Below are 12,813 nucleotides of genomic sequence, written 5' to 3'. Positions count from 1 at the left end.
TATTTTCTCTTTGTCTTTAATTTTTGTCAATTTGATTACTATGTGTTCCTCTTTGGGTTTAGCCTGTATGGGACTCTCTGTGCTTCCTGGACTTAGGTGACTGTTTCCTTTCCCATGTTAGGGAAGTTTTCAGCTATTATCTCCTCAAATATTTTCTCTGGCCCTTTCTGTCTGTCTTCTCCTTCTGGGACCCCTATAATGTGAATATTGGTACAATTAATATTGTCCCAGGTCTCTTAAACTGTCTTCAGTTTTTTCATTCTTTTTTCTTTATTCTGTTCCATGGCAGTGATTCCCACCATTCTGTCTCCCAGCTCACTTAGCCATTCTTCTGCTTCATTTTTTCTGCTCTTGATTCCTTCTAGTGTATTTTTCATTTCAGTAACTGTATTGTTCACCTCTGTTTGTTCTTTAAATCTTCTAGCTCTTTGTTAAAATATTCTTGTATCTTCTCAGTCTGTGCCTTCATTCTTTTTTCAAGACCTTGGATTACCTTTACTATCATTACTCTGATTTCTTTTTCAGGTAGATTCCCTATCTCCACTTTATGTAGTTGTTCCTCTCGGGTTTTATTCTGTTCCTTTTTCTGGAACATATTCTTCTGCCATCTCATTTTGTCTAACTTTCTCTGTTTGCATTCCCACAGGCTACAGGACTGTAGCTCCTCTTGCTTCTAGTGTCTGCTCCCTGGTGGGTGGGGCTGGTCTAAGAGACTTGTTCAGACTTCCTGATGGGAGGGACTGGTGCTTGCCCACTAGTGGGTGGAGCTGGGTCTATTCTTCTTGTGGGCAGAACTGTGTCAAGTGATGTGTTTAATGACAGATGTGGGGTCAGGAAGACTTTAAGCCTGTCTGCTGATGGGTGGGCCTGTTGGTTGTTTAGCCTGAGGTTTTCTGGCACTGAAATCTACAGGGGGGGGGGCAGATCTTGGTGTCAAAATGGAAGCCTCCAGGATAGCTCATGCCAATGAGTACTCCCCAGTACCTCTTCAACCAGTGTCCTTGTCCCCACAGTGAGCCAGAGTCACCCCCTGCCTCCACAGGAGACCCTCCAAGACCAGTAGGTATGTCTGGTCCAAGCTCCCATGAAGTTACTGCTTTTTCCCCTGGGTCCCAGTGCACATGAGACCTTGCATGCATCCTTCATAAGTGGTGTTTCTGTTTCCCTCATCCTGTAGAGTTCCTGCAATGAAGCCTCTCTGGCCTTCAAAGCCAAATGGTCTTGGGGGCTCCTCCTCCTAATGCCAGGCCCCCAGACTGGGGAGCCTGAGGAGGGGCTCAGAGCTCTCACTCTTGTGGGAGAACATCTGCAATATAATTATTTCCCAGTTTGTGTGTCACCTACCTGGTGGGTACAGGATTTGACTGTATCACAAATGTGCCCCTCTTACCATCTGGTTGTGGCTTCTTCTTTGTCTTTGGAAGTAGAATATATTTTTTGGTAGGTTCCAGTCCTTTTTCTGATGGTTGTTCAGCAGTTAGTTGTGATTTTGGTGTTTTCATCAGTTGAGCTCAAGGCCTTCTACTCCACCAAATTGTCAGGAGAGACTATATGGCAGCTCTTAAACCTGGTAATGTAGACATGAGAAACAATAAGACACATGGGAAAAGAATGGAGTGGGATGAAAAGAGACTGGAAAGGTTCTAGGGGCCAGATCTTGAATGGTCTTCAGAACGATGTTAATGGGTTTAAAATTTATCCTCAAGCAGATTCTGGTGTCTTCAGAGGTTTTAAACAGAGGGGTAATTATATAGCTTTATTTTGGAAAGACCATTCTGGTTGCAGTATGGGGAATCTGAAGGGACAAGACCAGGGACAAGGGATCAGTTAAGAAGTTGCTGGATGATGTTGGCAAAATCTATGGTTGTAGACATAAGGAAGAAGAGAAGTGAGATTAGAGAGATAATGAGGAATTTGAATCAGTAATACTTTTTGATTGATTGAAAGTTTGAGGGAGGAAGAAGGACTAAAGAGTTGAGGAGAAACTGTGGATTTCTAGCCTCAACAAGAGGGTATTGGAGATGGGGAGGGAGCAGGTTCCTGAGGGAGGGGAAATTCACTTTGGGAGGTTTGAGCAGATGATGGGATATCCAAGTTCAATAGGAGTACAATATGAGGGTCTGGAAATATCACTGAAACCAGGGGAGTGAATAAATTTGCCTAGAGAGAGCAGGTATAATGAAGAGAGCAGGGGAGATGAGAGGAGAGAGCCCAGGGAAGAACCCTGAGAGGCACTGATATCTCAGTGATTTAAAGTAAGTTGGGCTTACAAAGGAACCTGATACAGAGTAGCTACAGAGTTAAGAAGAAACCTAGGAGCACGTAACGTGGTGGAAACCAAGGAAAACCAAGAAAAGAAAGAATTTCAAATGAGAAATAGCGGTGGATTTTGTCAAATGACACCAAGAATTTAAGCAAGATAAAGTCTTAAAAAGGGAGATGCTTAATGAACTTGGTGCCAGCAATGTCAGGGGAGTGACTAGGATTGGAAAACCACATTGCACTGTTGAGAAGCACATGGAAGGTGAGGATTAGAAATTTGGCTGTGAAAGAAGAAAAATGCTAGAGCAATAAATGAAGACAAAATGGAGTTGGGGACTGGGATAAACCTGTGGAGTATAGCAATCTACTGAGGATGCAGCACTGCTCTTAACCAATGTTGTAAGTCCTTCAGTAGCTACTATGTACCTAAATCTTGTATTGTGTCCATTTTTTTTCTGGTTCTGATAATGTTTCCTTGTTTTTGTTCTGAGCATTTTAAAGGCTTTTTTTTTAATTTAACATCTCTATTGGAGTATAATTACTTTACAATGTTGTGTTAATTTCTGCTGTATAACAAAGTGAATCAGCTACATGTATACATATATCCCCATATCCCCTCCCTCTTGCACCTCCCTCCCACTCTCTCTATCCCACTCCTCTAGGTGGACACAAAGCACTGAGCTGATCTCCCTGTGCTATGCAGTTTCTTCCCACTAGCTATCTATTTTGCATTTGGTAGTGTATATATGTCAATGCTATTCTCTTACTTTGTCCCAGCTTACCCTTCCCCCTCCCTGTGTCCTCAAGTCCATTCTCTACATCTGGGTCTTTATTCCTGTCATGCCCTTAGGATCTTCAGAACCATTTTTTCTTTTTTACATTCCATATATATGTGTTAGCATCCGGTATTTGTTTTTCTCTTTCTGACTTAACTTCACTCTGTATGACAGACTCTATGTCCATTCATCTAACTACAAGTAACTCAATTTTGTTTCTTTTTATGGCTGAGTAATATTCCATTGTATATATGTGCCAAATCTTCTTTATCCATTCATCTGTCAATGGACACTTAGGTTGCTTCCATGTCCTGGCTATTGTAAATAAAGTTGCAATGAATATTGTAGTACTTGACTCTTTTTGAATTATGGTTTTCTCAGGGTATATGCCCAGTAGTGGGATTACTGGGTCGTATGGTGGTTCTATTTTTAGTTTTCTAAGGAACCTCCATACTGTTCTCCATAGTGGCTGTATCAATTTACATTCCCACCAACAGTACAAGAGGGTTCCCTTTTCTCCACACCCTCTCCAGCATTTATTGTTTGTAGATTTTTTGATGATGGCCATTCTGACCAATGTGCAGTGATACCTCATTGTAGTTCTTTTTTTAAATAGGTCTTTATTGGAGTATAATTTCTTCACAACACTGTGTTAGTTTCTGTTGCACAACAAAGCGAATAAGGCATATGCATACACATGCCCCCCCATATCCCCTCCCTCTTGAGCCTCTCTCTAATCCTCCATATCCCACCCTTCTAGGTCATTGCAAAACACCGAGCTGATCTCCCTGTGCTATGCTGCTGCTTCCCATCAGCGAACTATTTTACATTCAGTAGTGTATATATGTTGAATTACTCTCACTTAACTCCAGCTTTGCCCTCCCACCCCATGTCCTCAAGTCCATTCTCTATGTCTACCACTTTATTCCTGCCCTGCAACTAGGTTCACCTTTTTTTTTTTTTTTTTTTAGATTCCATATATATGTGTTAGCATATGGTATTTGGTTTTCTCTTTCTGACTTACTTCACTCTGTATGACAGACTCTAGGTCCATCCACCTCACTACAAATAACTCAATTTCCTTTCTTTTTATGGTTGAGTAATATTCCATTGTATATATGTGCCACATCTTCTTTATCCATTCATCTGTCAATGGACATTTAGGTTGGTTCCATGCCCTGACTATTGTAAATAGTGCTGCAATGAACATTGTGGTATGTGTCTTATTTTGAATTATGGTTTCCCAGGGTGTATGTCCAGTAGTGGTATTGCTGGGTTATATGGTAGGTCTATTTTTAGTTTTTTAAGGAACCTCCATTCTGTTTTCCATGGTGGTTTTATCAATTTATATTCCCACCAACAGGGCAGGAGGGTTCCTTTTTCACCACACCCTTTCCAGCATTTATTGTTTCTAGATTTTTGGATAATGGCCATTCTGACTGGCGTGAGGTGATACCTCATTGTAGTTTTGATTTGCATTTCTCTAATAATTAGTGATGTTGAGTATCTTTTCATGTGCCTCTTGGCTATCTGTATGTCTTCCCTGGTTAAATGTCTATTTAGGTCTTCCACCCATTTTTTAACTGGATTGTTTGTTTTTTAGATATTGAGCTCCATGAGCTTTATGTATATTTTAGAAATGAATCCCTTGTCAGTTGCATCATTTGCAAACATTTTCTCCCATTCTGAGGGTTGTCTTTTTATCTTGTTTATGGTTTCCTTTGCTGTGCAAGAGCTTTTATTTTATTTATTTATTTATTTATTTATTTATTAAAAAAGTTTAAAATTCCTTAATTTTTTATTCCTAGTACCACTACCACAATTTACAGGGCAATATACCTGATGTAATGAAAAGAAAAAGAAAAAGACAAAGCTACAACAGATAAAAGACCTCAGGAATGTACATCTAATTGACACTACATTGCATTAATCAATAGCTGCACTTTTTGCAAACTGTGGCTATGACAGTCCTGAACAAGAAGGGTTTCCTGTTTAAGCTGCAGTAACTTTTCTGACTATGGATCATTGTTCCTTCTGTGGCAGATTTTTACAGTTCCTCTAATGCATTTGGGACGACTGTCTCAAAGTAACCTGCAGCTTTCCTGACAACTCCTCGCTCTCTCTCCTGCTAAGAACTGTAGCCCTTTTCTTCTGAGTTTTTAGAACCTTCTGCTACCATATCCACAACTTCCACCACCAGATCCATAACCACCACCATAGGGACTTCCCGAGCTTCTTCCACCAAAACTGCCCCCCTTCATGGGTCCATAATTTGATTGCTGTTGTCCACTATAATTTCCAAAATCATTATAGCTCCCACCACCACCATAGTTACCTCCAAAATTTCCTCCTTCATTGTAACCATCATATCTTCCACCACCGCCACCATATCCACCACCTTGGTTTCCATATCCTGGTCCACCACCACCATAGCCTCCTCTAATACTGTAGCAAGGACCACCGCCATAGTTACCACTGTTGCCTCCAAATCCATTATATCCACCATCACCTCCTCCATAACTACCTCTTCTGCCATCATCTCCACCACCATAACCTCCTCTTCCACCAAAGTTTCCACCACGGCCAAAGTTACCTCCACCACCTCCTTTCCTCCATGACCCATAAAGTTGCCAGATCCACCTCCACGACCTCTTTGTGATCCAGCAGATTGCATTTCTTGTTTATAAAGGGCCTTTTTCACTTCACAATTATGGCCATTAATAGTGTGGTATTTCTGAACAACAATTTTATCAATGGTATCATGATCATCAAAAGTTACAAAAGCAAATCCTCTCTTTTTTCCACTCTGCCTGTCTTCCATAACTTCTATGGTTTCAATCTTGCCATACTTTTCAAAGTAGTCTCTCAAATTATATTCTTCTGTATCTTCTTTAATACCACCAACAAAAATTTTCTTCACTGTTAGATGGGCACCAGGCTTTACAGAATCCTCTCTAGAAACAGCTTTCTTTGGTTCCACTACACGCCCATCAACCTTGTGTGGTCGAGCACATATTGCTGCATCCACGTCTTCAACACAAGAGTAAGTAACAAAACCAAAGCCCCTGGAACGTTTTGTTTGGGGGTCTCTCATCACCACACAATCTGTAAGTGTGCCCCATTTCTCAAAATGTTCTCTTAAGCTATCATCTGTAGTTTCAAAGCTCAGACCACCAATAAACAGTTTTCTCAACTGTTCTGGTTCCTTTGGATCATGGCCCTCCTCCCCCCGGTGGTGGCGGCGACGGCCGGAGTCGGGCTGGGGGTGGCCGGGTGGAGGTTTTACCTCCATTTTGAGAACAGGCTCTCCTCTTCCAACTCGAGTTCAATATGGGACCACAAGAGCTTTTAAATTTAATTAAGTCCCATTTGTTTATTTTTGTTTTTATTTCCATTAGTCCAGCAGGTGAGTCAAAAAATATCTTGCTGTAGTTTATGTCAAACAGTGTTTTTCCTGTTCTCCTCTTAGAGTTTTATGGTGTCTGGTCTTACATTTAAGTCTTTAATCCATTTGGAGTTTATTTTTGTGTATGGTGTTAGGGAGTGTTCTAATTTCATTATTTTACATGTAGCTGTCCAGTTTTCCCAGCACCACTTATTGAAGAGACTGTCTTTTCTCCATTGCATGTTCTTGCCTCCTTTGGCATAATTTAGGCACCCATATGTGCATGAGTTTATCTCTGGACATCCTATCCTGTACATTGACTTATATTTCTGTTTTTGTGGCAGTATCATACTGTCTTGACTACTCTAGCTTTTTGGTATAGATTGAAGTAGGGGAGCCAGATTCCTCCAACTCCATTTTCCTTTCTCTAGATTGCTTTGGCTATTCGGGGTCTTTTGTGTTTCCATGCATATCGTAAAATTTTTTCTTCTAATTCTGTGAAGAATATCATTCATAGTTTGATAGGGATTTCCTTGAATCTGTAGATTGCTTTGGGCAGTACAGACATTTTCACAATGTTGATTCTTCCAATACAAGAACATGGTATATCTCTTCATCTGTTTGTATCATCTTTAATTTCTTTCATCAGTGTCTTATACTTTTCTGCATAAAGGTCTTTTGTCTCCTTAGGTAGGTTTATTCCTAGGTATTTTATTCTTTTTGTTGCAATGGTAAATGGGAGTGTTTCCTTAATTTCTCTTTCAGATTTTTCATCATTAGTGTATAGGAATTCAAGAGATTTCTGTGCATTAATTTTATATCCTGCTACTTTACCAAATTCATTGATTAGCTCTAGTAGTTTTCTGGTAGCATCTTTAGGGTTCTCTATGTATAGAATCATGTCATCTGAAAACAGTGACAGTTTTACTTCTTTTCCAATTTGTATTCCTTTATTTGTTTTTCTTCTCTGATTGCTGTGGCTAGGACTTCCAAAATAATGTTGAATAAAAGTGATGAGAGTGGACATCCTTGTCTTTTTCCTGATCTTGGTAGAAATGCTTTCAGTTTTTCACCACTGAATATGATGCTTGTTGTGGGTCTGTCATATATGGTCTTTATTATGTTGAGACAGCTTCCCTCTATGCCCAGTTTCTGGAAAGTTTTTATCATAAATTGGTGTTGAATGTTGTCAAAAGTTTTTCTGCATCTACTGAGATGATCATATGTTTTTTCTTCTTCAATTTGTTGATGTGGTGTATCACACTGATTCATTTGTGGATATTGTAAAATCCTTACATCCCTGGGATAAATCCCACTTTATCATGATATATGAACCTTTTAATGTGCTGTTGGATTTTGTTTGCTAGTGTTTTGTGCAGGATTTTTGCATCTACATTCATCAGTGATATTGGTCTATAATTTTCTTTTTTTGTGATATCTTTTTCTGGTTTTGGTATCAGGGTGATGGTGGTTTCATAGAATGAATTTGAGAGTGTTTCTCCCTCTGAATTTTTTGGAAGAATTTGAAAAGGATGACTGTTAGCTCTTCTCTAAATGTTTCATAGAATTCACCTGTGAAACCTGGTCCTGGACTTTTGTGTGCTGGAAGATTTTAAATTACGGTTACAATTTCATTGCTTGTGATAGGTCTGTTTATATTTTCTAATTTTCCTGGTTCAGTCTTGGAAAATTTACTTTTCCAAGAATTTGTCCATTTGTTTGTGGTTGTCCATTTTATTGTCATATAGTTGTTTGTAGTTTTCTCTTATAATCCTTTGTATTTCTGCAGTGTCTGTTGTGGTTTCTCCTTTTTCATTTCTAATTTTATTGATTTGTGTCCTCTCCCTTTTTTTCTGGATGAGTCTGGCTAAGCGTTTATCAATTTTGTTTATCTTCTCAAAGAACCAGCTTTTAGTTTTATTGATCTTTGCTACTGTTTTCTTTGTCTCTATTTCATTTATTTCTGCTCTGATCTTTATGATTTCTTTCCTTCTACTGACCTTGTGTTTTCTTTGTTCTTCTTTCCCTATTTGTTTTAAGTGTAGGGTTAGATTGCTTTTGAGATTTTTCTTGTTTCTTGAGGTAAGATTGAATTGCTATAAACTTCCCTCTTAGAATTGCTTTTCCTGTGTCCCATAGGTTTTGGGTCATCAAGTTTCGTTGTCATTTGTTTTTATGTACTTTTTAAATTTCTTCTTTGATTTCTTCAGTGATTCTTGGTTATTTAGTAGTGCACTGTTTAGCTTCCATGTATTTGTGTTTTTTATACTATTTTTTCCTATAATTGATTTCCAATCTCAAAGCATTCTGGTAAGAAAAGATGCTTGATATGATTTCAATTTTCTTAAGTTTTCTGAGGCTTGATTTATGACTGAAGATGTGATCTATCCTGGAGAATGTTCTGTGTGCACTTGTGAAGAAAGTGTATTCCTCCACTTTTGGGTGGTATGTCCTATAAATATCAACTAGATTTATTTGGTCTATTGTGTCATTTAAAGCTTGTGTTTCCTTATTTATTTTCTGTTTGGATGATCTGTCCATTTGTGTAAGTGGGGTGTTAAAGTCCCCTACTATTATTTTGTTACTATTGATTTCTCCTTTCATGGTTGTTAGCATTTGCCTTATGTATTGAGGTGTTCCTATTTTGGGTGCATAAACATTTATAACTGTTATTTCTTCTTCTTGCACTGATCCTTTGAACATTATGTAGTGTCCTTCTTTGTCTCTTGTAACAGTCTTTACTTTAAAGTCTATTTTATCTGATATGAATACTGCTACTCCACCTTTCTTTTGATTTCCATTCTCATGGAATATCTTTTTCCATCCCTTCACTTTCAGTCTGTATGTGTCCCTATGTCTATAGTGAATCTCTTTTAGACAACATATATATGGGTTTTGGTTTTGTATCCATTCAGCCAGCCTGTGTCTTTTAATTTGTACATTTAATCCATTTACATTTAAGGTTATTATCAATATGTATGTTCCTATTACCATTTTCTTAATTGTTTTGGGTTTGTTATTGTGGGTCTTTTTCTTCTGCTGTGTTTCTCGCTTAGAGAAGTTTCTTTAGCATTTGTTGTAAAGCTGGTTTGGTGGTGTTGAATTCTCTTAGCTTTTGCTTGTCTGAAAAGCTTTTGACTTCTCCATCGAATCTGAATGAGATCCTTGATGGGTGGAGTACTCTTGGTTGTAGGTTTTTCTCTTTCATCACTTTAAATGTATTGTTCCACTCCCTTCTGACCTGCAGAGTTTCTGCTGAAAAATCAGCTGATAACTTTATGGGGATTCCTTTGATGTTCTTTTTTGTTTTTCCCTTGCTGCTTTTAATATTTTTTCTTTGAATTTATTTTTTGTTAGTTTGATTAATATGTGTCTTTGTTTTTCTTAGGGTTTATCCTGTATGGGACTCTTTGTGCTCCCTGGACTTCGGTGACAATTTCTTTTCTCATATTAGGGAAAATTTTGACTATAATTTCTTGAAATATTTTCTCAGACACTTTCTTTTTCTCTTCTTCTTCTGGGACCCTGATAATTCAAATGTTGGTGTGTTTAGTGTTGTCCCAGAGGTCTCTGAGATTGTTTTCAATTCTTTTCATTCTTTTTTCTTTATTCTGCTCCTCAACAGTTATTTTCACCATTTTGTCTTCTGGCTCACTTAGTTCTTCTGCCTCAGTTACTCTGTTATTGATTCCTTCTAGTGTATTTTTCACTTCAGTTTTTTTGTTGTTCATCTCTGTTTGTTTTTCTTTAGTTCTTCTAGATCTTTGTTAAACATTTCTTGAATTTTCTCAATTGGTGCCTCTATTCTACTTCCGAGATTGTGGATCATTGTTACTATCATTACTCTGAATTTTTATTCAGGTAGATTGCCTATTTCCTCTTCATTTATTTAGTCTTGTAGGTTTTTACCTTGCTCCTTCATCCATGACATACATTTTTTCCATATCATTTTTTTTTCTCTTTATGAGTGGGATTGTGTTCATGCCTTACAAGTGGTTTGGCCTGAGCCTTCCAACACTGGAGTTTGTATGCTGTTGGGTAGAGCTGGGTCTTGGTGCTGAGATGACAAACTCTGTGCAACCTCACTTTGATGAATATTCCCTGGGGTCTGAGGTTCTCTGTTAGCCCAGTGGTTTGGACTTGGAGCTCCCACCACAGGAAATTTGGCCCAAACCTGGGTTCCTGAACCAAGATCTCGCAAGATGTCTTCCAAGTGCCACATAGCCTAAAGAGGAAGATGTTTGCTCAAGTTATTTTTCAGAGACTTGGAGTCAGCAGCATCGAGTTCTCACTCCAGCCAGCTCTCATTTTAGTTTTTATTTTCATTTCTCTGATTATTAATGATGTTGAGCATCCTTTCATGTGTTTGTTGGCAATCTGTATGTCTTCTTTGGAGAAATTTCTTTTTAGGTCTTCTGCCCATTTTTGGATTGGGTTGTTTCTTTTTTTGATATTGAGCTGTTTGAGCTGCTTGTATATTTTGGAGATAATCCTTTGTCAGTTGCTTCATTTGCAAATATTTTCTCCCATACTGAGGGTTGTCTTTTTGTCTTGTTTATGGTTTCCTTTGCTGTGCAAAAGCTTTTAAATTTCATTAGGTCCCATTTGTTTATTTTTGTTTTTATTTCCACTTCTCTAGGAGGTAGGTCAAAAAGGATCTTGCTGTGATTTATGTCGAAGAGTGTTCTTCCTATGTTTTCATCTAGGAGTTTTATAGTGTCTGGTCCTACATTTAGGTCTTTAATCCATTTTGAGATTATTTTTGTGTATGGTGTTAGGAAGTGTTCTAATTTCATTGTTTTACATGTAGCTGTCCAGTTTTCCCAGCACCACTTACTGAAGGGTTTGTCTTTGCTCCATTGGATATTTTTGTATCCCTTATCAAAGATAAGGTGGCCATATGTGTGTGGGTTTATCTCTTCTCTCATGTTCCATTGATCTATTTTTGTATTTTTGTGTCAGTACCATCCTGTCTTGATTACTGTAGCTTTGTAGTATAGTGTGAAGTCACGGAGTCTGATTCCTCCAGCTTCGGTTTTTTTCTCTCAAGACTGCTTTGGTTATTCGGGGTCTTTTGTGTCTCCATACAAATGTTAAGATTTTTTGTTCTAGTTCTGTAAAAAAAGCAATTGGTAATTTGATAGGGATTGCTTTGGATCTGTAGATTGCCTTGGGTAGTATAGTCAATTTCACAATGTTGTTTCTTCCAATCCAAGAACATGGTATATCTCTCCATCTGTTTGTATAATCTTTAACTTCTTTCATCAGTCTTATAGTTTTCTGCATACAGGTATTTTGTCTCTTTAGGTAAGTTTATTCCTAGGTATTTTATTCTTTTTGTTGCAGTGGTAAATGGGAGTGTTTCCTTAATTTATCTTCCAGATTTTTCATCATTAGCATATAGGAATGTTAGATTTCTGTGCATTAATTTTGTATCCTGCTAGTTTACCAAATTCATTGATTAGCTCTAGTAGTTTTCTGGTAGCATCTTTAGGGCTCTCTATGTATAGTATCATGTCATCTGCAAACAGTGACAGTTTTACTTCTTCTTTTCCAATTTTGATTCCTTTTATTTCTTTTTCATCTCAGATTGCTGTAGATAAAACTTCCAAAATTATGTTGAATAAAAGTGGTGAAAGTGGGCAACCTTGTCTTGTTCTTGATCTTACAGGAAATGGTTTCAATTTTTCACCATTGAGAACAATGTTGGCTATGGGTTTTTCAGATATTGCCTTTATTATGTTGAGGTAAGTTCCCTCTATGCCTACTTTCTGCAGAGTTTTTTTTTCATCATTCTCGGTAGCTTTTATTCAATTTAAGATATGCCTGTGAAAAGAGAGCAATTCTTAGTACAAGTAAAATTTGTAATAGTGGAGATGTTTTCAGGCAGAGAAGAATTTTCTGACACATTCCTCGTATCCTATGAAGGGTAAGGTGTGCCTTAGTTGGTAATGTTGGATGCCTTGATCAGGGCTAGGAGGGAAGCTGGGGAGCCCCCTGCACGTGTTGAAACTCAGTTACCTACCCCAGTCGGTCGGGGTGCTCAGGTCAACGAATGACGCGGGTCAGTGACGGCAGGTAGAGAACGGTGGGAGCAGTGGACTGGGAACCACCTGCACTCAACTCCAGCCAATCATGGTCTTGAAGGAACAGGGGCCCTGCGTTGCTGGATCTTCCATTTTTCCCCAAAGCAAAATAGCCAGATTTTTATATGAAATCTCCAGATTTTATATCTGGGCTATAAAATATGTTGGGCTTTCCACTTGAACTCCCTAGTCCAGTGAATGAGAGCACTGGATGAGGTGTCAAACTCATCATACATTGCACATGTGTCTCTCCAGGCATCCTATGACTTTTGAGAATGAAAATTGGTCTGTCTATGTGTTTCTC

General features: G+C 38.3%; 1 pseudogene; it reads right to left on the bottom strand.

Moving 5' to 3' along the window:
- Positions 1 to 4,850: 4,850 nt before the first annotated feature.
- On the bottom strand, positions 4,851 to 6,330 carry LOC132483130 (heterogeneous nuclear ribonucleoprotein A3-like; annotated as a pseudogene).
- Positions 6,331 to 12,813: the final 6,483 nt, after the last annotated feature.

This window comes from Mesoplodon densirostris, chromosome 2 (genome assembly GCF_025265405.1).
Source record: "Mesoplodon densirostris isolate mMesDen1 chromosome 2, mMesDen1 primary haplotype, whole genome shotgun sequence".
Lineage (NCBI taxonomy): Eukaryota > Metazoa > Chordata > Mammalia > Artiodactyla > Ziphiidae > Mesoplodon > Mesoplodon densirostris.
This window is presented reverse-complemented; position numbering and strand designations above follow the sequence as displayed.